Here is a 23,301-nt window from a genome sequence, read left to right as displayed (position 1 = left end):
GGGTGGCACCCATATCAAGTAGCCTGATATTGGGATATGAAATAGTTATAGTAGTGGCATACAGTTGAAAAGGATAAGATGGGCTATAATAAGTAGATATGTCAGCATAATGAGCTTGATCATAAATAGAAGGAGATGGCTGGCCATGGCATGTCCCCCCTTGAGGGTAAGAAGGATATAGATTAGGGTGAGAGATAGGATGATTACCATGATTGCGTGGTTGCCAATAATCCTTTGTGAGGTGTCCAAAGCAATGACAATTGGTGCATTGCTTCAAATTTTGGTGACTGTGGTGGCTTTGAAACTGTGACTTTCTTCCAGAATTATTGTGTTGTTCAGGAGTGCCCGAATATTGAGGCTTCTTGCCATTGTAAGGGCGTGAGTTTCTTGTCATAGTGACAAGTTCTATAGACTTGTGCGAGTTTCTAGTGTGGTCACGAAGTGTTTCCTCCTGATGGATCTTGGCTACAAGATTCTGTAGCTACAAGTTATTCGTGGTGGCTTGTGTAGTGATAAAGTCTCTCCATGATGCAGGCAAGGAAGACAATAAGAGCATGCTTTGTAGCTCTTCAGGGATGACAAGTCTTGAGATAAGTACTTCATCCAAAAGTATTTGCAATGTCTCCAAAACTTGGAGGATGACTGACCTCTTGCATGGTAGTGCTTACTAGTTTCTTGATCAAAGAAACTTGGTAGATGAGGTCAATGTGCTAGTTCTCCTCAAAGAACTTCCAAATGGCACTAGTAATAGTTAGCTTCTTTACCATTTGAACTTGCCAATCTTGGCAATGGAGAATGAGCTCCATCTTGGCACTATTGTCTACTATGTCAAGTGTTGTAGGTGTCAATGAAGCTTGTTGAATATTTTTCTTTAGGATGGTCAAGTTTCTCTTCGACCCCTGACGTGACATCCCAAAGTTGCACCTGCGTGAGATAAAGCTCCATCTAAATCTTCCACACTTGGTAGTTTGTGTTGTTAATCTTGTCGATAATGTAGTGGGACTTGTAGGTGGATGCGGAAGATGAAGATGTTAACTCAGCCATCTTTCAAGGTTTTGGATTCCTTGAAAAGAATGGAGAGGGAGGCTTTGAGTGTGGGCTAGAGAGGATGGAAGGTTCTTAGTGCTAGTTAGAAAAACTAATATATTGCTCTGATGCCATGTGAGAACTTAGAGATCGATTCAATGTGAGTAATTCTAATACTAATCAATATGTTAATATAAATAACAAGAGAGTGCAAGATAGGAATGGAGCAATAGCAGTAGATTGCATTTCATGACTAGAATATCAACAATCTACAAATGAGTGCAGCATATGTGGTTTATATACAAGTTGAGGTAAAGGCTCAAGAGCTTGGGGGATATCTATCACATGTGGGATTTTAGGTAGGTGGGAAAGCACATGCTCAAACCTACACAGATGGAAGGAGTCCATGTGGGAATAAAGATAGGTGGGTGGAGAGAGTGTGGGAATTGAGGTAGGTGGAAGGAGTCCAACCTCAATAATTTAATAGGTAACTTGTACAGGAAACACGTAGTGGCAGCTGCTTGATAGGGGGCGTTGTTCTCTCAGCAATAATATGGATCAACTTGGAGGTGGCAGTTGGCCACAGATCAGGACCTCAATGGTGGGAGAAGCTGGAGATGGTCTCTCTCTCTCTCTCTCTCTCTCTCTCTCTCTCTCTCTCTCTCTCTCTCTCACACACACACACACACACACACACACACACACACACACACACACACACACACACACAAATAGTAATGATCAACTTGGAGAGGCAGCCTACGATTCCAACACCTTAACAAGGATGCAGATGTTACTGTGCTATAGAGATTTCCAACTCTTTGCATGCCAAATGGTTATTGCTTACGCCCAATGAGGGGTGAGCTACCGTCCAGCTGCAAAGAAAGGAGAAAAGGATAGTTAGCTATGACCTACTTGGATGAGGATGGTGGTTGCAAGGGGGTTGCAAGCAACACAGGGAGGGCATGCAGTTGGTCATAGCACGTCGTTACCCCCTAGGATAGGGAAGGCAGGTCATGAATACAAGAGAGACATTACTACATGGCACAAATTGGAGGTGATGATCATCTCTTCATCTCTCTCTCTTCTCTCTCTCTCTCTCTCTCTCTCTCTCTCTCTCTCTCTCTCTCTCTCTCTTCTCTCACCTCGAGACGCCTTCATCAGAGGGGGAAATTGCCATGCAGTGCCATTGAAGCCTACAGTTGTGGCGAGACACAAAAGGGGCCTATAATTATGGAAATGGTGGAGACTCAATCCTCTCTCCCTTCTCACAAGGCCCCCAAGCCCCCCCTGTTGTACCATCCTCTCATGTGGATCTTCAATTCCCCCATCCTGTAGCATCCCCTCCTGTGGCGTTTTCTGCTTGAGCAAATGAGAAACCAAGCGGTTTTGGTCCACACGGTTGTATGGAAATGCAACCACGATGGACAATATACCTCCCTCACTGCCCTCATAACAGAGGCAAGGACACATCTGCGACCTATAATTTATACAAGGTTGCCTATACTTTGTCGACCTTCTAGCTCCTACAATCTAGCCAAAGCAGCCAGTCAAATCGTTATTGAGCAGGAATGAAAAGGCCATAGCTTTAATAGTGACCCACAAGAAAACACTCTAACTCTCCTTCCTACTTTTCAAAGCTTTTCGGTCTTTATTTTCTTCCCTACCTTAATCGATGCTTTCACATGCATAGCCCTCGGGGCTCTATCTTGCTTCCACCTTTGACTCCACCACTCCCTTGAGTCCCTTCTTCCACCTTCAATGCCAATGGCAATGTAACCGTGTTTCTTTCACCCTTTCTAGCGTGCACATACATTGTTTGCTTTCTCTACCTCTACTTAGAGCACGCACCATGGAGAGCCGAGATCCCTAAAATTTAATCTTCCATGAGACTAAGGATGAGAGACTAACTCCATCATTTGATTTGTATTTATCATGGGGCTATCCCACCCTATGAGATCCATGCACTTTTTTTTATCTTTCTCATTTTAAATTTACCATTCATTAAACCAAAAAAAAAAAACCTTCTTTGTAACGATAATAGTGTGGTGCAGGGCTTGCCTTTTGGTCTTGTGAGTTTGTTGCAAATCAGTTTGTTTAACAACTCTCCTACAAGAATAGCTTCATGGGCCTTCACCCCTACATGGAGGAGGATGTGGTCTCCCTAATGCTGTCCAATCATGAAAGACTTTTTCCTTTCTTGCTTCTAGATTGATCAATCATCTGAACATACGATAAAGCTATGTCCATCCACTACTCATGCTCAAAAGATTTCTCTAACAATATTGATGACGTGTTATGCACCATCTCTAGTTTTATGCCTCTCTAGGCTTATGTTATACACCGTCTCTAGCTTTATGCCTCTCTAGGCTTATGTCCATGTTACCTCTGCTCATACACCACCATACATGTGCATGTAGATTTATATAACTTCACCTTTTATGCCGCCGAATGTGGACACTCCTCCGCCGGAGCGGAGGGAGTCTCACATACTTATAATTAGGTTTAGCAAATAGTTTTTGTAGAGGTAATAAGTAACTTATTCATGGACTTTAATAGAAGCTTTATTAGTTTTCAAAGTGCTCAAGGATTGGGCAACTTTCCCCTTCAGCTCAAGGTCGTAAACAAAATTAAGGTGGCAAGTCTCATCAGTATGTGCGCAATAGAAGCCATCGAGTGTAGATTATTGTGAGTGGCAGGGTGTGAGATGTGATGCCACAACCTAGCGGAGAGTGGTCATCCTCCAGCTATAATTGGGCAACATGCATAATGTGGCATACTTGCATCTGTCTGGTTTTTTGCTCAACGGTCCCATATATACCCTGGCAGAGCCTTGGCAACTTATTCCAACACAAGCACTTGGGTTTGAGTTTCCGCCATGATTCTCCTATACAATGGCTAGAAGAGTTGGAGGTCCGACTTTGGAATGCAAGTGGAAGGCCATGGAGTACCTTGCTTTGAATGGGGATATTAGTATCCCAACTAATTTTGGTAATGGTTTAGCCCATTTTTGCCTTGATCGAAAGATTGTCTCTGAGCTCAACACTCTCTCTCTCTCTCTCTCTCTCTCTCTCTTTTTGCGGAGGGGGGGGGGGGGGGGGGGGGGGGGGGGGGGGGGGGGGGGGGGTGCACTACCCCTCCAACATCTCTCTCGAGTTGTGCAGGGCATGCTCCCAGGGCAGTGGACAATTACAAGCTCTAGGTTGTGGGCGGGCTATATAAGCCCAAGGTCCAACTCCAATTCAAGTAGGTCCTCACCACTCTTACAGTGGAAAGAAACAGAAGCAGGCAAGCATCTCTCTCTCTCTCTCTCTCTCTCTCTCTCTCTCTCTCTCTCTCTCTCTCTCTCTCTCTCTCAATGTGTGATTACTAATTGCGATGGGCCAGGCGGAAGCTGAACTGGAAGGGCCTAGGAAGAATTACGCGCAATGTATTACTGTTTGGGTGATGCAGTCTTGAAGGTGTGGTAGGTGGTGAGCCTCTCTTTCTCTCTCCTTCCACCATCTTGCAGGTGCAGGTGCACCGTGAGGCTATGAAAGTGGTTCTTGATGTTCAAGATAAGGATCTCGAGGGCAACGTCACCATGCATGTCTTGCACCATATATGTCCTACGATTCGGGCTTACTGTAGTGACCGTGAAGGCTCACGATCCCTTACCGTGAATGCTCAAGCACCGACCATGAATGGCAAAATGCGCATGCACTTCTTCAAGGAATCAAGGATATGGTCACCCTCCATATTGGTGCCATGTAAATATGGAGCCATGTAGCTGATATTTGACGTGGTGGAAAGCTTGCCCATTGAAAGACTCTAAAGATAGCCAATCACCTTACAATGTCATTGCATGGGATTTGCTCCGAGACCGTTAAGTCCACTCATACATTTAGTGAGAGTTCAACCCGAGGAGAAATGCAACAACCCTAGCCGGTTGTCCACAAGCCTCAATTCAGCCACCCAAGAAACACCTCATGGCAGTGCCTTAATACAACTAGGCATGCAAGGGGAAAGGTCTATTCATTTATAATATTGCACCAATTGCAACTAGAACGCCAGCACCTAGAAGACCACTATAGTATTGTTCAGCTATATTGTAATGTTATGCAATGACTTCATTGAGCTTGCACTTGGCATATATTGGAATGCTATGCAATGTCTTCATTGAGCTTACAGTTGGCATATAGGCTAGAAGCAAGTTATTGAGGACCACGTCTTTGGCCTGATTTGTACATGAGAGCTGTGCTGTAGAAAAACACTTTTTTTGGTCGGGAGCTGTGTTGTAAAGAACCTTGGTGTAGTGTGTTAGTCATGTAATCACACTTACAGATTTTGAAATTAAAGGTGAGAAACCTAGAAAGTTAAGAGAAATTCAGTGTGAAAACATTCATATACAATCCATTTATCGCCAAAATACTCCATTTGTAGTACTTTCAAGTTTTTAGAAAAAAATTATGTCGAGCACTAGGCTAGGGAGTATCGCTAGAGCCTGTGCCAAACTTTCACAAACTAATAATGTGAGAGGATAACCCACTACTACTATGGATCACCTATGTCCCCTATGAACTCCCTATGTGGAGTCTCAAAGTCAAAGTAGAGGATACACATTGTCACCATTGAGCCTTAGACTTTCTTTACTTTATCATTATCTCCCACCTCTGCCTTGAGGCTAACTTCTTGGCACTTGCAATGTGGTGGTTGTTTATTGGGGCTACTTTATTGTTTCATTGGTGGTGTTTCTTCTGTGCATGAAAAAAAGTGTGTTTGATTATGTGACCGCTGAGGCTCAATGGCAAGATTAGCAACATAATGGGAACCTTAAAATGCTTTGATTGAAACTCCTTCAAGGGTTGTCTCATGGATAACTTGAATAAACATGTGTTCATTATCTTGCCGCAACGAGCAACAGAGTTGGGACCTGATTTCTTTTTGCTTTTTAAAGATTTTTTAATTTCCAAAAGTAGTGTGAACTTGGGGCATGCTTCATACTTCAGTTCAGACAATTGTGTTGGCCTTAGCCATGATGGCAAGTTTGCCTTCTCTCTGTGGTAATTGATTGGACCCCTCTCCCCTCTCTCTCTTATCTCCCCCCCCCCCCCCCCCCCCCCCGCCCCCCCCCCTCCTTCCTTTTTTGGCACCACAGGCACCACCACGGTCGGAGGCGGCAGGAGTCTCACTCGTTGTGGCTTAAAGCCTGATCTTTACTCTCAAGATAAGGGGTAGTTTCCACGAGTTCCACTTTTAGAGTTCCATAGAGCACAAAAATGGGATGTCTACACTTCACAATCAATGGTGAAGCTTCAATCAACTCTATATTTTAAAACTACATTTGACAAAAGCCTTCACCCACTTTATTGCATTTTTTCAGCAAGGCAATGAAATTATATTAATAAGAATGAGAAGACACAATTACAAGGATACCCTGTGGGAAGATACATAGTGATTCAAAGTTGACATCCGTAGTATATACATGTCATCATGAAAGCTAATCAAAATTACATCAACCAGAGCTATCATTCCAAAATTCCTTGAAGAGCATTGATCTTATTATGAATTTGTTCCATGAAGTCTCTGGCCTTGGAGATGACTTCGAACGCTTCCTTGATAGCTTCTTTAATGGACTCTAGTGTTCTTTCGATGGCAGGGAGTTTGCCCAGGTTGCAAACCCTTTCTCTTTCTTCCTCCGACAGGACGCGTTGGAAGACTCAATGAAGCCAACCTATACTACCTCCAAAATCAGATAACAAGAGATTTTGCACATGGTTTTTCATCTAGCCTTGAGTCTGGCATTTATTCTAATACATACTGACAATATGGATGTTATTTTCCTCTTTGACAAGCCTTGAGTGTGTCATTTATTCGAATACATATATGAAAACTATGTGGGCTCAACTTCAAAAGCAATTGTTTAAGTGGAATCAAGGAAGCTTCTTAGCTTTTCAAATTTCTCAAAGGATAAACATATTTTGATGCCACAATAAGAAAAATTGACAAAAGTAGCGAAACAGAAGGCAATGTTACCAAAAAAAGCAAAGATAGTGTCCCTTGTTGATTGTTTCAAGATGATCCAAGTAGCTCTAAAGTCACCCACTTTTAAATAAGGCTTCAAATCATACTCAACATAAAAGAAAAGCTTTTTAATTTCACTATCGATAGAGAAATAATTTAGAGATGGGCCTCAATGTAGTAGCACACTTGTTTTAAAATCAATTAGGGCTCTATGGGGAGACCTTGACCCTCAGAGGAATTGCTCCACTTTGATGTGAGGAATAAAAGTATATACAACTCTATTCACAATTTGTTATTAATTAATTGAAGAAAATTGAGATGATTGCAAATAAATTACACAACTTGGGAGGATTTGGCATGTAGATCTACCTAATTTGGCATGTTGCAAGAGCAAAGCGTGCCATTGCTCGGTTGTATCTGAGTAGGCAAACATGAGTGTTTTATGCCTATAACCCAGGAGGGCGTGCTATTCATGAAAGGCTTGAAGGTGATGAATACTAATACATAGACTCAAAATCCTTAAGGTTTGGGGTAAATGGCCCTAGGAAATTTATCTAGTGCTTAATTACAAAGAATCTAGTGAAACAAGTGAAAGGGTCACGACGACTTTCAAAAACAATAAGAAAGTGATAAAGTTGTTAGGTTGAATTAAACTGGTATCAGTGTTTGGGAAAAGATTGCCTCGGCTTAGTCTTGAGCCGATTGAAAATCGAGACTAGCTAGTTGCAAACCATGGTAAACGGAAGAAAAACCGATGAAATATGTGAGAAAGTCGTCCAAAAATTTTGCAAATCTCAAAATTTTTGCTAGTATTTCCGGTTTTTCTTTGTGAGGAGGAAACTCGATCAGCAGTCGCTTAATGAAAGAGACTTTCTCGAACGTTAACACTGACTGGAATCAAGCTATAAAATGCAAGAAATGTAAATCCATGTCAAATAAAAAGAACTAATTAATATATGTGTGTGTATATAGAATTTATTAGAATTGTGCAAGGTGAAGCTTCACTTTAGCATTCTAAAACAATAGAATGCAAAAAAAAAAAAGTGTGTGTGTGTAAAATTTACTAAAATTATGCAAGGTGAAGCTTAACTTTAGCATTCTAAAACAAGAGAATGCAAGAAAAGTAAAGACATGTCAGGATGTGAAATGAAAGGTAAGTCTCCATCACGAGGATGTGAAATGAAAGGTAAGTCTCCATCATGCACATGCACTGAAAACTATGAAAGTCTCCATAGGACCCTAACCCAACACAACACTAAGGGTTTCTTTTAGAAAGCCAAAAAGCAGGGGGAGAGAGAGAGAGAGAGAGAGAGAGAGAGACGTGACGTGCGTCAACACGATGGCAGAGAGACATAGATATTTTTTGGCATTGTGATGGATGACAAGGAGTGCGGGCCGGACGAAGAGCCTTCGTTTTGCTCTCGTTCCCCATAGGAGATTCCAGGTGTGAGGATGAGGGCAGAGGCCTTGAATTATTTTGATTTGTTTTGCATGCAGTGAGGCAATGTAAGTTTCTGTTATACTAAGGTTTAAATCCTTTCATGTCATGTTGTTCAAATTTGTTGGTGCATATTGCACTCTCCGCTTTGTCAAAGGTTTATTGAATTTATTGTCAGGTTGTAGGAGATATGAAGGGGGCCATATTTGGGCGGCTTGCTACAGCACCTCTAAAGCCCACAACTCAGAGAAGATACTTAGTAAGTTTTCTCAAATCTTTGTTGTAACATTTGATGGGGTAGTAACTTATGTGTAGCGGAAATTAACATAGACATAGTGAGCACTTCATTAAGAATAGATTCCTAATGAGCATAGCAAGAGTGCTTGGTTGGAGAGAGAGCAACAAAAGCATAACACCTCGTTAGAATTAGGCATCAACAATACATCAAAAAGAGAGAGAAATTTAGCTATTGACAACAGTTGAGGACCAGATGTACATGGAGCCGGTCCCCCTTTAAAAGGCTTTTTATTATAGGTTTCCCCCATCAAGGGAGATGTTTTACAATACAATAGTTTGTGTTCCTCCACTAACTTGCTGCTGCAATGAAGATGGAAGCTTCAAGCACCAAGCTTACACTTTTAATAAACAACATCAATTTTCTCACGGTCTCAAACCCAAGACCTCACACACCTTCGAAGATGGTGAGAGCTAGCGGGGTATGAGAGTAGGTTTAGAGGAAGAAAAAGTATTTTTACGAGAAAGAAGTATTTCTCCTCACATAATCACTCTTAATAGCTTAGTAATTAGCATGGTAGAGGAGATGAGCATGTATTGGAGCTTGGCTCTTGGTTGGATTTGCATCACAAAGCCAAGAGTTGTTGGTGTAGGCCTCCCTTCTCACAAGCTTGGAGTAGATGATGAGCTTTCCATTAAATCTTGAGAAGGAGATAGTCTTCTTTACTTCACACATGAGTTTGTGTGAGTGTGTGTGCCATAATGTCTTCCAAAATCAGCCCCCTCTCGACCCCTCTTGCTCTTTCCTCCTCCTGGCCCCTCATTGGCTCATGCCAAGCTTAGCCAATAGAAAGTTAGAGGTCAATTGGAGAGCCTTGTGACAAGTGTCCCTCTTTCCCCTTTAGTGAGAGTTTAGGCAATTCAATTATTGCATTTAAATCCCCATTAGACCTCTTTGACTTCTAGCCAATAGGAACTAAGCAAGCCATTAGGCTGCTTAATTCTCATTGGACCCCTTGGCAGGCTGTCCAATAATCTTCTAAGAGACTTAATTTTCACTGGTTCTTTTATCAAGTGTTTTAAAATTAATTAGACTAAATTTACTCTAGCCTAATTCTCATTGGTGCACCTCATTGGCCATCCAATAGGATTTGAATGGGAACTGGGCTAGGAACCTGACATGTGTCTAATATGTCGTTTGTGTAAAGGGAAATCTTGAGTGTGTGTGTTCTCTCACCTCTTCTCTCTCTTCCCCTACCTTTAGGGCTCGCCCCCTCCCATCGAGGGACGCGGGAAGACTTTGTGGTCTTCCCAAAGCATCCAATTTTCCTAAGGATTGACCATTTAAGCTTAATGTGCAGACCATGTAAACTTAATGTTCTTTTTAGTTAGTTCATGCAATGGTCCTGCTATTAGTGGAAATTTTTATATAAAGCATCTATAGTATGCACACATACCTTTAAAGCTTCTTAGTTCATGCAAATTCCTTGGAATAGGCCATCCTTTGATGGATCCATTTGGATACCATCTTGAGAGATAATGTGACCTAAATGCTGAATTTCTTGCCAAAAAATTTCACTTTTCTTTCGATTTATGAAAAGCCTATTCTCTCTTAGAACTTGAAAAATTACTTGGATATGTCGCTTGTGTTCGTCCAAAGAGTTGGAGTAGATGAGAATATCATCGAAGAACACTCCAGTGAAGCTGCGGTGAGGCCTGAATAGCTTCTCCATCATTCTGTCGAAGGTAGTTGGCGCATTGGTCAAGCCAAAAGGCATGACAATGTACTCGTAAAGACCAAACATTGTGCAAAATGCGGTCTTTACAATGTCTTGATCAACTGTCCTTATTTGATGGTAGCCACTTTTTAGGTCAATCCTATTGAAGAAGGTTGACACTTGTAGCTTATTAAATAGGTGTTCTACCCATGGAACGGGAAACCTATTCTTGATAGTGATCCTATTTAGTGCTCTATAGTCGACACACATACGATACGTGCCGTCTTTCTTTTTCACTAATAACACGGGTGAACAAAATGAAGATGAGCTAGGCCTAACCATGCCTTTCTCAACTAACTCATGCACTTGCCGCATAATCTCCTCTTGTTGAGCTTGAGAAACTCTATAAGGAGGTTTATTAGGCGGAGAACTTCCTGGAAGAAGTTCAATTGCATGGTCGTCATCCCCTCGTTTTGGAGGTAGCTCACTAGGAATGTTGTCAATAAAAACATCTTGAAATCCACTAAGAAAGTTAAACAGCTCTAATTCTTTTTTATTCCCTTCATTTTCAGTTGAAAAATCACTAGGTTTATTTTTAGAGTCTTTTACAAATATCATATACGCGAAAATAGAGCTCTTTATTGACTTATCAAAAGCTTCTTTATGTACAAGGGATATAGTGTGACCCGAATCGTTAGCATCTATATACATAGTCTTCTCCCTATGTATGTAAAGTAAATACGCCTTTCAGGGAATTTGATGTCGGCAACCATGCGATCAAACCATGGTGCCCTAAAATGACATCTTCATGCTTAAGAGGAGATATGAAAAAGTCCTCTTTATCTACATAACTTTGGACATGGAGCCTTCGCTTCCCAATCAAGGGAGTAACTAGGCCTCCTGTCCCTTGAAGACTCCTTCCGCCTTCACTTCATCTCCCATTTCATATGCTTGGATACCTAGCTTGGTGGCCAACTCCATGGAGATGAAGTTGTGAGTAGAGCCACGATCAAAGAGAATAAATGCATCATGTTCCTTACCTTTCCCCAAGCATAAGATAGTGGAGATCCTTTGCGATGAGCGTCCTCTTTTTGAACTTCGACTATGGAAGCTCTAGGAGGCTCATTGCGTGTGTTCTTTTAGGGGCATGCATAGTAGGCATGGCCTTGCTCCTTGCATTTAAAACAATGGTTATCCTTGTGATAACGCTCAAGCTCTTCTGCAAAGAGTTTGTTTTTGCCCTTGTAAACTCCCTTCTCCTTAGCTTAATGGTTGTTATTGGAGTTGCCCTTAGAAGACTTTTGGACATTATCCTTCCCCTTAGGCTCGTTGCGGTCCTTGTTTTCTGTCGGCTTAAGATTTCTCTTAGCCCCTTGTTGAAAGTTGATTCATGAAGCCACCATGCTATGGTGTATGGCTGCAGATATGGTGTGTGTCCTTTGGGAGTTAACATACTACACCATATCCTCAGTTAAGACCGCACAAAATTATTGTTTTTGCTCTCCAAAATCCATCTTTTTGAAGACAGTGGCTTTGAGATGTAAATCCCAAAACTTGTCTACGTATTTGTGAATAGATTCATAGGGAGAGAGCTTCTCTCTTCTTGGTGGGGAGTTTGGAGAATACCAATGGGTGCGCAATTGCTATAGCACTTCACCTTGGAGGGATGGGTTGCCCAGGGCTTGTTGTAGCCTAGAAACAAGATAGTTTACAGGCATAGGGGCATCATTAGTTTCTCTTTCATTAAAATCAAATCTATCAATATTAATTTCACTCTCTTTACTATTGTCATCCATTTTAACAAATTTTAGGCATAAAAATTTTTAAGTGTACTTTGGCACTTCAAGCCCTAGTTGCTACTCCTCTTAACCCTTTAGAAAAGCACTTAAGCTCCTATACCCGCGGCTCGAATATCATTAATTGCAAGGAATAGAAGAGAGGGTCTTTCACCACCAAAATAGCACCGGCTCTTGTCAAGCTTCTAATAGCTCAATAGTGGTTAATCCGTAGGCAAGCCCTGTAGGACTCCACTATTAAAACCATAGCTCTCGATGGTGTTGCCCCATTATCTACATCAAGTAGGCGCACTACAAGGCTAAAAAATCCCTATTCTACTTACTCAAATGCAATTAATAATACCAACCATTTATAGTCAGCTTGAGGACCTCTCTTCTTGAGCAAGAAAGAGAAACCTTGTGCTTTGATACCAATGTAATATTTAATGGGGTAGTAACTTATGTGTAGCGAAAATTAACATAGACATAGTAAGCATTTCATTAAGAATAGATTCTTAATGAGCATAGCAAGAGTACTTGGTTGGAGAGAGATCAACAAAATCATAACACCTCGTTAGAATTAGGCATCAACAATACTTCAAAGAGAGAGAAATTTAGCTATTGACAACTGCTGAGGACCGGATGTACATGGAGCCGGTCCCCCCTCCAAAAGGCTTTGTATTATAGGCTTCCCCCATCAAGGGAGACATTTTACAATACAATACTTTGTGTTCCTTCAATAACTTGCTGGGGCAATGAAGATGGAAGCTTCAAGCACCAAGCTTGCACTTGAAAAAAACAACATCAATTCCCTCACGGTCTCAAACCCAAGACCTCACACATCTTCGAAGATGGTGAGAGCTAGCGGGGTATGAGAGTAGGTCTAGAGGAAGAAGAAGTATTCGTACGAGAAAGAAGTATTTCTCCTCACATAATCGCTCTTAATAGCTTAGTAATTAGCATGGTAGAGGAGATGAGCATGCATTGGAGCTTGGCTCTTGGTTGGATTTGCATCACAAAGCCAAGAGTTCTTGGTGTAGGCCTCCCTTTTCACAAGCTTGGAGTAGATGATGAGCTTTCCATTAAAGCTTGAGAAGGAGATAGTCTTCTTTACTTCACACATGATTTTGTGTGTGTGTGTGTGCCATAATGTCTTCCAAAATCAACCCCCTCTCGACCCCTCTTGCTATTTCCTCCTAGCCCCTCATTGGCTCATGCCAAGCTTAGCCAATAGGAAATTAGAGGTCAAATGGAAAGCCTTGTGACAAGTGTCCCTCTTTTCCCTTTAGTGAGAATTTAGGTAATTCAAATATTGCATTTAAATCCCCATTAGACCTTTTTGACTTCTGGCCAATAGGAATTAAGCAAGCCATTGGATTGCTTAATTCTCATTGGACCCCTTGGCAGGCTGTCCAATAATCTTATAGGAGACTTAATTTTCATTGGTTCTTTTATCAAGTGTTTTTAAATTAATTAGACTAAATTTACTCTAGCCTAATTCTCATTGGTCCACCTATATGGCCATCCAATAGGATTTGAATGGGAATTGGGAGCAACTGGGCTAGGAACCTGACATGTGTCTAATATGCCCTTTGTGTAAAAGGAAGCCTTGAGTGTGTGTGTGTGTGTGTGTGTGTGTTCTCTCACCTCTTCACCTACCTTTAGGGCTTGCCCCCTCCCATCTAGGGATGTGGGAAGACTTTGTGGTCTTCCCAAAGCATCCAATTTCCCTAAGGATTGACCATTGAACATTTCATTTGAATTTTGAAACCTAAGCTTTTTCACTAGGTGTAACTGAAACAAGGTAGATAGATATGGCAATGATGTACTACTACACATGTGCCCAGAGCACTGGCCTAAAGCTAATCGTGTCGCTAATTATGGCTCGTTAAGTTGTGGAGGAGTATGCTCGACAACACAAATATGTACTGAATAATGCAAGCATGTTTTTGATACAAGAGAACTGTTGTAGCCAATTTTACTTTTACAAATAGTACAAATTAACATAGTTCGAAGGTTGTGCACAAAAGAATAATTAGAATAGACTTTTGAATGCACAATTTGTAATACTGAACATTCTTGATGCGTCAAATTTGGTCTGGGCATAGCATAGCAGTACACAATAGCTTTTTGAGTGAAAGAAACGGACACTCGTGGAGATGGCTTGAGTGATGATTGAGCATGCTTCCCTTCCTCAAGCTTTTTGGGCAGAGGCAGTTTATATTGAGGATAGATCCTACTTTGGGTGCGAGGCGTTAGTGGCACTGTTCAGAGTGTCTGGCCGCCTTTGCACATGTTCCAAAGGAGAGGCGGACAAAGTTGGATCTCAAGTCCAGGAGGATGATCTTTGCTGGCAGAGTCCAACAGATGCTGGCATCATGATCTTAATGAAAGATTCCAACTGTAGAGATGCTTTTAGTAAAAAGGATTTTTCCTACCAAACAATCCTTCCCTAAAACTGGAAAAATGTTTTGTTCTACCTAGAATTTTTTCTCCATTATACCACTGCTCAAATGATTTGTTGTGTCACTAAGAGGAGGATTCTTACTTGGCTGAGAGTGGCAAACCAAAGAAGAGAACTATGCAAACTTTGTTTTAGAAACTTCTTGGGAACTTACAGCCAACATCACAGCTGGGAACTCTAGAACCTAGACTACCTAGACTTTACATCACATTTGGAATGACATCTTACATCCTTTCATGGCCACTTGGGACCAAATTCCGGATACTTCTACAGTAAGAGGACATCCTTTCTTTCTACATGGGATTATGATATATCCTTCCATTGTACTACTTCTGAGATCACATGCTTGTTTGATTGTGATTAATCATACAAAAACACCAACTAAGCCCGCAAGATATGCCTAAGCATAGATGGTAAGTACAAGAACCGAGGCATGAGAGATTCTCTCTCTCACACACACACATCATATGTTGGCAGTAAAACCAGAACTAAGACAGCATTTGCCTCAATCAGTCTCATCCTCTAGACCACACCACTCTTCAACCTCTTCCTCCAACCATTGCTCTCTAAGCTGCCACCGCTGCTCGTAATCTCCAGCCATCATGTCTAGCACAGAGTCACCCAAAACCACTCTCATCAGCCCATCAAACAATCTCCAAACTCCTCACATTTTGCCATTATGAATGAGTGTGGGCTTTTGGCAAGTCAAACCACTGAGAGCTCAAATAGAAAGTCCCAACAAGCATAGGACCATCCGCATACATTGTAAGTGGATTATCCAGATAATTTTTCCTGTAAAATTCAATACCCTCTTGGAGCTTTGCATGCAGGTCTTCCAAACTTGTTTCTACCACACCTGTAATTTCCTGATGCAGATGAAAACGGGATATAGATTTTAGATCAATTTTCCCATCTCGAACATACACGTAACCTTTAGGAACAAGAATTCCATAAGACCACATAGATGCCGTCATAATGAGAACATAGATAGGCACTCCATGACCATTCTCTATATTTGCCAGGCAATGTTTGGCTGCATAAAACCCGCCTTGAAATCGAGCATTCCACTTATGCTTGTCATCTACAAACTTACGCTCTAGCACGCAGGCAACCCTGTCTGAGTTGATGATGGTCTTGGAATTAGGGGCAGCACACTGTAGTGGCCTCTCATCATCAATATGGATGACTCCATCTGCAAATCCGGTTGCAGCATCAACATGCTCCTGTAAGTTACCAGTAAGCTCAACAGCTTCCTCAGCTACAATTTCTATTCCATCATTGTCTCCATCTGAACAATTAGCCCCAAGTGGTCCCTGTACCTCTTCAGTATCTAGCACGATGCAAAATCCTACATTCTCTTCATTCTGATCATCCAACTTCCTTCTCTTTCCTCCTCCCTTTATCTCATCATAAGACCACTTCCGCTTTAAACTGACACAGATATCATTGTGCATTGCTACTTGTTCCCTTGAAGGTTTTGTGAACTGCTTCACACTTTCCATGAATGCAAAGTGTACTGGAAAAGCCTGTCGCTCACTTTCAGCCTTGCGGTATGTTTGCTCTACGTCCAGAAATCTACGAATCCATCTCTTTCTGGCATGCAAAGTTTCCTTTGCATCCAATACATTCCCTTCAAATTTGTCACAGACCGGAAACCTGCATCCCTTAGGAACATCAACCACCTTCACCAAGGGAAAGTTGGCAACAAACAAATCCCTGTGGTAGAAGTTGGGAGCAATCTGTCCTGGATCGGTTATTCTCCACTTCTTCCTCTTCTTGCTTTTAGATCCCTCAACAGCAAAAGTTGCATCAGAATATTTCATTGTCTTGACATCTCCAACATCCCCCTGATCATCAATGGCATCATCCCCCTTCTCTGCTTCTCTGCTCTCTACCTTGCCCATTAAGGCAGAAGTTCCAGCAGAATCCTTCCCAGTCTTGCTCCGAGAACCATTTACATCTGTGCTCACTTTTTGCACTCTAAGCCCCCCGCTTTTGTTGTGATTCAGCACTCGGTCTTGCAGATCTGCAACATTCCCAGTCCTCCGCAGACCAAGCCTTTAAGTATTTCCTGGACTGGACCGAAAACCAAATCAGAAGAAAATCACACAAAAAAAACACTAGAACCGGAGCCTTCTGAGTAGACAAATCAGGAAAATGAAGAATATATACATACGCTGCCGTTTCTTCATGTGCTTAACATCCTCCTCAGAGAGATTTTCCAGGTCCTCAGCAACAGGAACCATTCCAAAGGTATTCTTTAACACTCTCTTCACTGCTGAAGAACTGCGCTCCATGACCTGCAGTCAGTGTTCAACAAAACCCTATTTAGTAACAGGTCAAATTCTCCCAGAAACCAGTAATGACTTGAAAATTAGCTTTTCCTAGATGGACAATTCATTCCAATCATGATAGAAAAATTACACACAATATCTTTTAGTCCTTACTACATAGCTACAGAACTTCAATAGGCTGCAAAGCATTCTCAACCACAAAACAATCAAATCCATTGTGACAGTCTTGACAGACATGAATAATCAATATTTGGTTCACCTCAGACAAATAAGACAAAAGTTCTCAAAAACAAACCTGGCCAACTGCAACACAACTGATAAGTATACAACCATCAGAAAATGGCATAATTCTGGCTTGAAAGACTTTGAAAGAAAAGCTCAAAAGTTGGAAGAATTTTCAACCTAAAAAATGTAACAGGTGCCACCTCCCACATCTTTGCTTTTGGTTTGAAGACTTTCTAAAAATAAAACATTGATTATGAGAGAGAACCTCCTGATCCGATATAGCAAGATGCAAGGCCGATCACGGAACTCAAATAGACTGAGAACCATTAACAATACCCCACCAAGACGCATCTGTTCAAGTGTTTCCATGCATAATCCCCACTACCTCAATGAGATGACCCAAGGTTAATGCTGTGTACACATATCTTGGAATAATGCCCATCAGCACAAGCATCAAGATACAACACTGCTGCACCCATTGTTGTGGCAAGACACCCGTGCTTGCCCACATTTATAAGCAAAGCAAGAGACAAACACGAAGTGGCTATCCTTGCGAGTGCTAATAAACAAACCGGTCCTACACAGGGCGGGAAATCCAATTCAAAAGCTCTCATGGATACACATCCAATGCAATAGGGTAAACCAAGTGATGAGTAAATATATGCATAAGTGCAGTCCAAGCCCAGCCAACCTCCATACAACTTAAAAGGACAGATTTCTTTCTGTGCATTGATACACAATCCTGAAGCTGCCCAGGCTGCCATTGCCCTATCCAATTGGACTTCTTGGCCTTGAGCATGAAAGAATCATTTGTAAGAGCCTAGCCCACCAACTGATTACCGGTCAGAAATCGAAAACCCAAAAGCTCTCCATCCTGTGTAAGCTTATCCAACAAAGAGTGCGACAATAGCAAATAAAAGTAGAGTAAGAGGCAACCCTGACGCAACGATCGAGTTAGACTGTTAGTCCAATTGGCTTGTCTCCATGTGGGTACTTAAGAAAACCAAAAGCCTCCACAGGAAGAATCTTCAAAAAACAGCATGCAAGAGTTGCGAAAGAAATGGCCCACTAACATGATCGTTCGCTTTCTCCAAGTCAAGCTGCACCATGACAACCTCCTGGTTAGTTGCTTTGGCATGATCAATTGCAATTTGCACATTAAGTAACTTAATGTTATGCAATATGTTGCTTCCCTCAATAACATCATATCGTGCAGGATGTACAAGATTCAGGAGAAATTGTTGCACAAAACCATTATGAAAACCTTATGCATAGATCCCATAAGAGAAACAGGCCTCCATTTCACACAAAGATGGCACCTACGAATAATTTCAATCTTTCAAGTATCCGGTGTGCAACCCATTCTCCAAACCTCTTGACAAATGTGCATCCAACGGCCCTTTAGGCTCATCTGCATACTTAATGAACATCTCATGTGTCAAGCCATCCCAGCCCAGACTCTTAAAATGTCACACATACTTAGAGGATACAATGGCCTACTTTATTGTGATTCCCTTGTCAGGCTAGATCAACCACAACCTATACAAAGGCATACCAGACAAGAATTCACTCACTTCATTCTTAACGAAAGAAGCAAGAATGTGTTCTATTGTGAGAAGAGCCCTAAACATCTGCATGACCATGCCAAAAGCACATACATTATGCTAATTCAAACACCCATGTGTACATTACTTGTGCATGTATGATGCATCATTCCTGACCGTACATAAAAAATGCGCACAAATGTACAGATGATGGAGATAAGAAAATAAGATAACCCTACTAATAGGGGATCCAAAGGAGGGGAAATAGGGATCCAGGTTGGTATTATTAATTGCATGAGGGTAAGTAGAATAGGGGTTTATTATCCTTGATGCGCGCCTACTTTCTACAATTAACGGGGTATCACCGTCGAGAGCAATGGTCTTAATAATGGAGTCCCCTACGGCTTAAACATTATTGAGCTATTAGAAACTTGAAAGGAACTGGTGTTGATTGTGCTATGTTAAACCCTCTCGTCTATTCCTTGCAATTAATGATATTCCGCGCCACAGGTATAGATGCTTGAGTGCTTATCTTTGGAAGTAAAGAGGAGTAGCAACTAGGGCTTAAAGTGTCAAAGTACAAGTAAAAATTTACACCTAAGACTTAGTTAGAATGGCTGACAATAGTAGAGAGAGTGAAATTAATGTTGATGGCTTTGATTTTGCTAATGATCAAGCTACTAATGATGCCCCTATGCTTGTGAACTATCTTGCTACTATGCTTCAACAAGCCATGGGTAACCCATCCCTCCAAGGTGAAGTGCAACAACAATTACGCATCCATGGCATTCTCCAAACTCCTCACCAAGAAGAGGCAGTGCCTGTGAAAGCTCCTAGTGAGATTTCTAAAAGAGGGCTCTCTACGGTGAGAGAAGAGGAGGACCCATACGAAGGGCTCAAAAGCTTACAAGTTTATGGGGCAACTCCATCACAAAGGAGAGCCCAAATCTCAACGGTAGAGCCCCCACCAAAAGAACGAGAAAGAAGTGAATCTCCTCCCACCTCGACGGAGATCGCACCATGAAGATGGCAGGCAAAATGCTCTCGAACACGGAGAAGACCATCGCATAGTCCATATGAAGGGCTCAAAAGCTTACAAGTTTATGGGGCAACTCCATCACAAAGGAGAGCCCAAATCTCAATTGTAGAGCCCCCACCAAAAGAACGAGAAAGAAGTGAATCTCCTCCCACCTCGACGGAGATCGCGCCATGAAGATGGCAGGCAAAATGCTCTCCAACACGGAGAAGACCATCGCATAGTCCCTCTCACCATAATTCAAAGAAGGAAGAAAAGAAGCATGAGAAGAAAAAGGCAAGAAAGAGGGCACCCTCTTCTCCATCTTCATCATCCTCCTCCTCTTCTGAAGGAAGTGATGGTGCAGCTCCCAAAGAGCTCAAAAGGAGAGGCCATAGGAAATCATATGCCGCTTGGAAGAGGTCGTCCAAGCTCAAACAGTTCAAGGAGGGATGAAAGAGTATCTCTTTTCTTATCTGTGGCCACAGTACGTTGCTTCTTGCTCAACCATGATATACATGAACTGCTAAGCATGAAACAAAAACACTTGTAAACACTCACGTATCAAAACATATATGGTAACAAATCCCCCTTGGAGTGATGCAGTGAACGAGGACTAGCACATGAGTAAAGGGAAGTGACATGCCCTGAGGACATGATCAACCCACAAAGGGGAGTAAGCCTAAAGCTTTGTGGAAAGCTTCGAGCTTCTCACGAGACAATGCCTTTGTGAAAAGATCTGCAAGGTTGTTCTATGTTGGCACATAAGCAAAGCCGATCTCTCCTGTTGAGAGCCTCTCCCTGACATAGTGTCAATGCACCTCAATGTGCTTTGTGCGAGCGTGAAAAACTGGGTTCCTGGCAACTGCCAATGCGCTATGATTGCCAGTGTAGATAGTGTTGGCAGTGTTCTGTCCAACACCCAAATCAACCATAAGGCGTCTGAGCCATACACACTCACCCGTAGCTGTGAAGATTGCCTTGTACTCAGCCTCACACTAGAAGCGGCCACAATAGGTTGCTTCTTGCTCAACCATGATATACATGAAGTGCCAAGCATGAAATAAAAACCACTTGTAGACACTCGCGTGTCAAAACAACCAGCCCAATCTGAGTCCGAAAAAGCATGTAAGTCTGGCGGCAATGGTCCCCCCTTGGGATAAAACAAGACAAGATGTAAAGTGCCACTAAGGTAGCGGAAAATCCTCTTGACAGCCTGTCAATGCTTAGACCCTAGGCTATGCATAAATCTGATGACCTGTGAGACTGCAAACTGAATATCCGGCCTCGTGTTGCATACATAAATGAGGCAACCAACAACAGTTTGGTAAAGAGTGACATCTGCAGGATCACCAGCATCATGAAGACTCAATTTCAAACCTGTTTCCATGGGAGTGGCAATAGGTTTGCAATCCTCAAGTCCAAACTTACATAGCAATGTCTCTATGTAACTTTTCTGACACAAAGCAATACCACCATCATAGTGCTTAAACTGTATACCCAAGTAATGATGCAACAGCCCCAAATCTTTCATCTTGAAAGTAGCATTCAAATCAGCCTTAAATTCAACAATATGTCTCTCATTTGGTCGAGTTACGAAAGCCTTGTTTGAGTGTCAGCTTTCTCATACCAAGCACGAGGAGATTGCTTCAACCCATGCAAAGCCTTCTTACATCTGCACACTTTGTCCTCTTGTCCTTTCTTGACAAAACCGCGAGGTTGCTTTACATAAACTTCCTCAAATATGTCACCATTCAAGAAAGTAGTAAAAATGTCTGATTGATGTACATCCCAACCAAAATGAGCTGCCAATGCACATAGAAAATGCACAGCAGTCGTACGACAAGTGGGAGCAAAAGTCTCTTCATAATCTATGCCTTTTTGTTGTTCATAACCCTTTGCAACAAGTCGAGCCTTATGGCGATCGATCTCACCATACGGCTTGCGTTTCAACTTGTAAATCCACTTCGTACCAATGGCCTTTTTGCCAGGAGGCAAATCACATAAAGTCCATGTGTCATTTTCTATAAGTGCATCATATTCTGATTGCATGGCAGCCATTCTAAATTTTGTGCTTCATCAAAAGACAGAGGTTCCTCAACATCATGTAAGTTAGATACAGCTAAAGCATAAAAATGTGATGCATAAGATGCATGGTGAGAGCCTGAATGAGTATGATAGACAAAGGTGCATCCAATTTACTGTCACGCAATGTATGCACCATCCATTTTGGCATACCTCTAGCGTGCTCATTTTTAGCCCTTTTCTCATCAAGTACATCATGTACATCTGCATCAGTAATAGGCTGATTTGTAACATTTTCGGAAACCCCCATAGGCTGTACATTTGGAATTTACATTCGAACTTCCACCACTGAAAAGAGGCAACAAAGTGTCATAAATGTCATGTGAGCTTACATTATTGTCTCTAGTACATGACAGCAAGGGTTGAACAGAATCTTCCACAAACACTACATCCCATGAAACCAGAATACGCTTTTTTTGCGGATGATACAACCTGTAACCTTTGCTTTCAGCAGTATAACCAACAAAAATACATTTGACAGCCTTATCATCCAATTTTTTGCGTTGTGTTTGTGGCACCAAAGCATATGCCAAACAACCAAAAACACGCATGTGCTCCATAGAAGGCTTTCTATCATGCCATGCTTCATATGGAGTAATAGACTCCAAAGCTTTCGTATGACACCTGTTAAGTACATAGGTGGCACACATGATGGCCTCAAGCCAAAAAGAATGCGGAAAAGCTTGACTTTTGACCATACATCGTGCCATTTCCATAAGTGATCTGTTTTTCTTCTCAGCAACACCGTTTTGCTGAGGCGTATAAGGCACTGTACATTGGTATTTTATCCCACGACTAGCGAGATATGCATTAAATTCATGAGACATATACTCTCCCCCTCAATCGAAACGGAGGGTGCCCATAGCACATTTCGAGACATTTTCAACCATAGCCAAAAATTGTTTGAAGCACATAAAAACTTCGGACTTCGCTTTAAGCGGAAATACCCATGCATGCCTAGAGTAATCATCAATGAAAATCACAAAGTAAAGGTAATTGCCCAAGGACTGAGTTTGCATGGGCCCACAAACATCACTATGCACAAGCTGCAACCTGCATGTGGCCCTAAATGAACCATCCTTTGGAAACTTCGAACGTTGCATCTTACCCAAAATACAGCCTTCACAAACATGTTTGACAGGTGCTTCAAGAGTTGGTAAAGAAGCAACCATATCAGATTTCTGCAAAGGCAGCAAACTGGCAAAATTCAGATGACCAAAACGTGCATACCAAAATTTTGCATCTGAAATAGCCCTTGAATCTGCAACTGCATTTGCAAAATTTTGTCCACACTTGCCATACAAAGTGAGCATATACAGCCCACGGCACAAAAGGCCAGATGCAACAATTTCATCACCAAAACTGAGATCATGAACTGTACATCTGTCATTCACAAATTTGACTACAAGTCCAAGTTGAGTAAGTATAGATACAGACAAAAGATTCTTCTTGATCCCAGGTACATAAAGTGCATCAACAA

General features: G+C 41.8%; 1 pseudogene across 1 annotated transcript; it reads right to left on the bottom strand.

Moving 5' to 3' along the window:
* Nucleotides 1-14,285: 14,285 nt before the first annotated feature.
* On the bottom strand, nt 14,286-18,435 carry LOC147466074 (uncharacterized; annotated as a pseudogene). The gene is made up of 3 exons (XR_015189648.1): nt 18,251-18,435; nt 16,835-16,958; nt 14,286-16,734 (listed from the first exon to the last, which is right to left on the bottom strand). The product of XR_015189648.1 is annotated as an uncharacterized LOC147466074 (transcript).
* Between the last annotated feature and the right edge of the window lie 4,866 nt (nt 18,436-23,301).

This window comes from Adiantum capillus-veneris, chromosome 1, assembly GCF_014529385.1.
Source record: "Adiantum capillus-veneris isolate H3 chromosome 1, ASM1452938v2, whole genome shotgun sequence".
In the NCBI taxonomy this organism is placed as follows: Eukaryota; Viridiplantae; Streptophyta; class Polypodiopsida; order Polypodiales; family Pteridaceae; genus Adiantum; species Adiantum capillus-veneris.
Note: the sequence above shows the minus strand (reverse complement) of the source record. Positions and strands in the feature narration are given on the sequence as shown.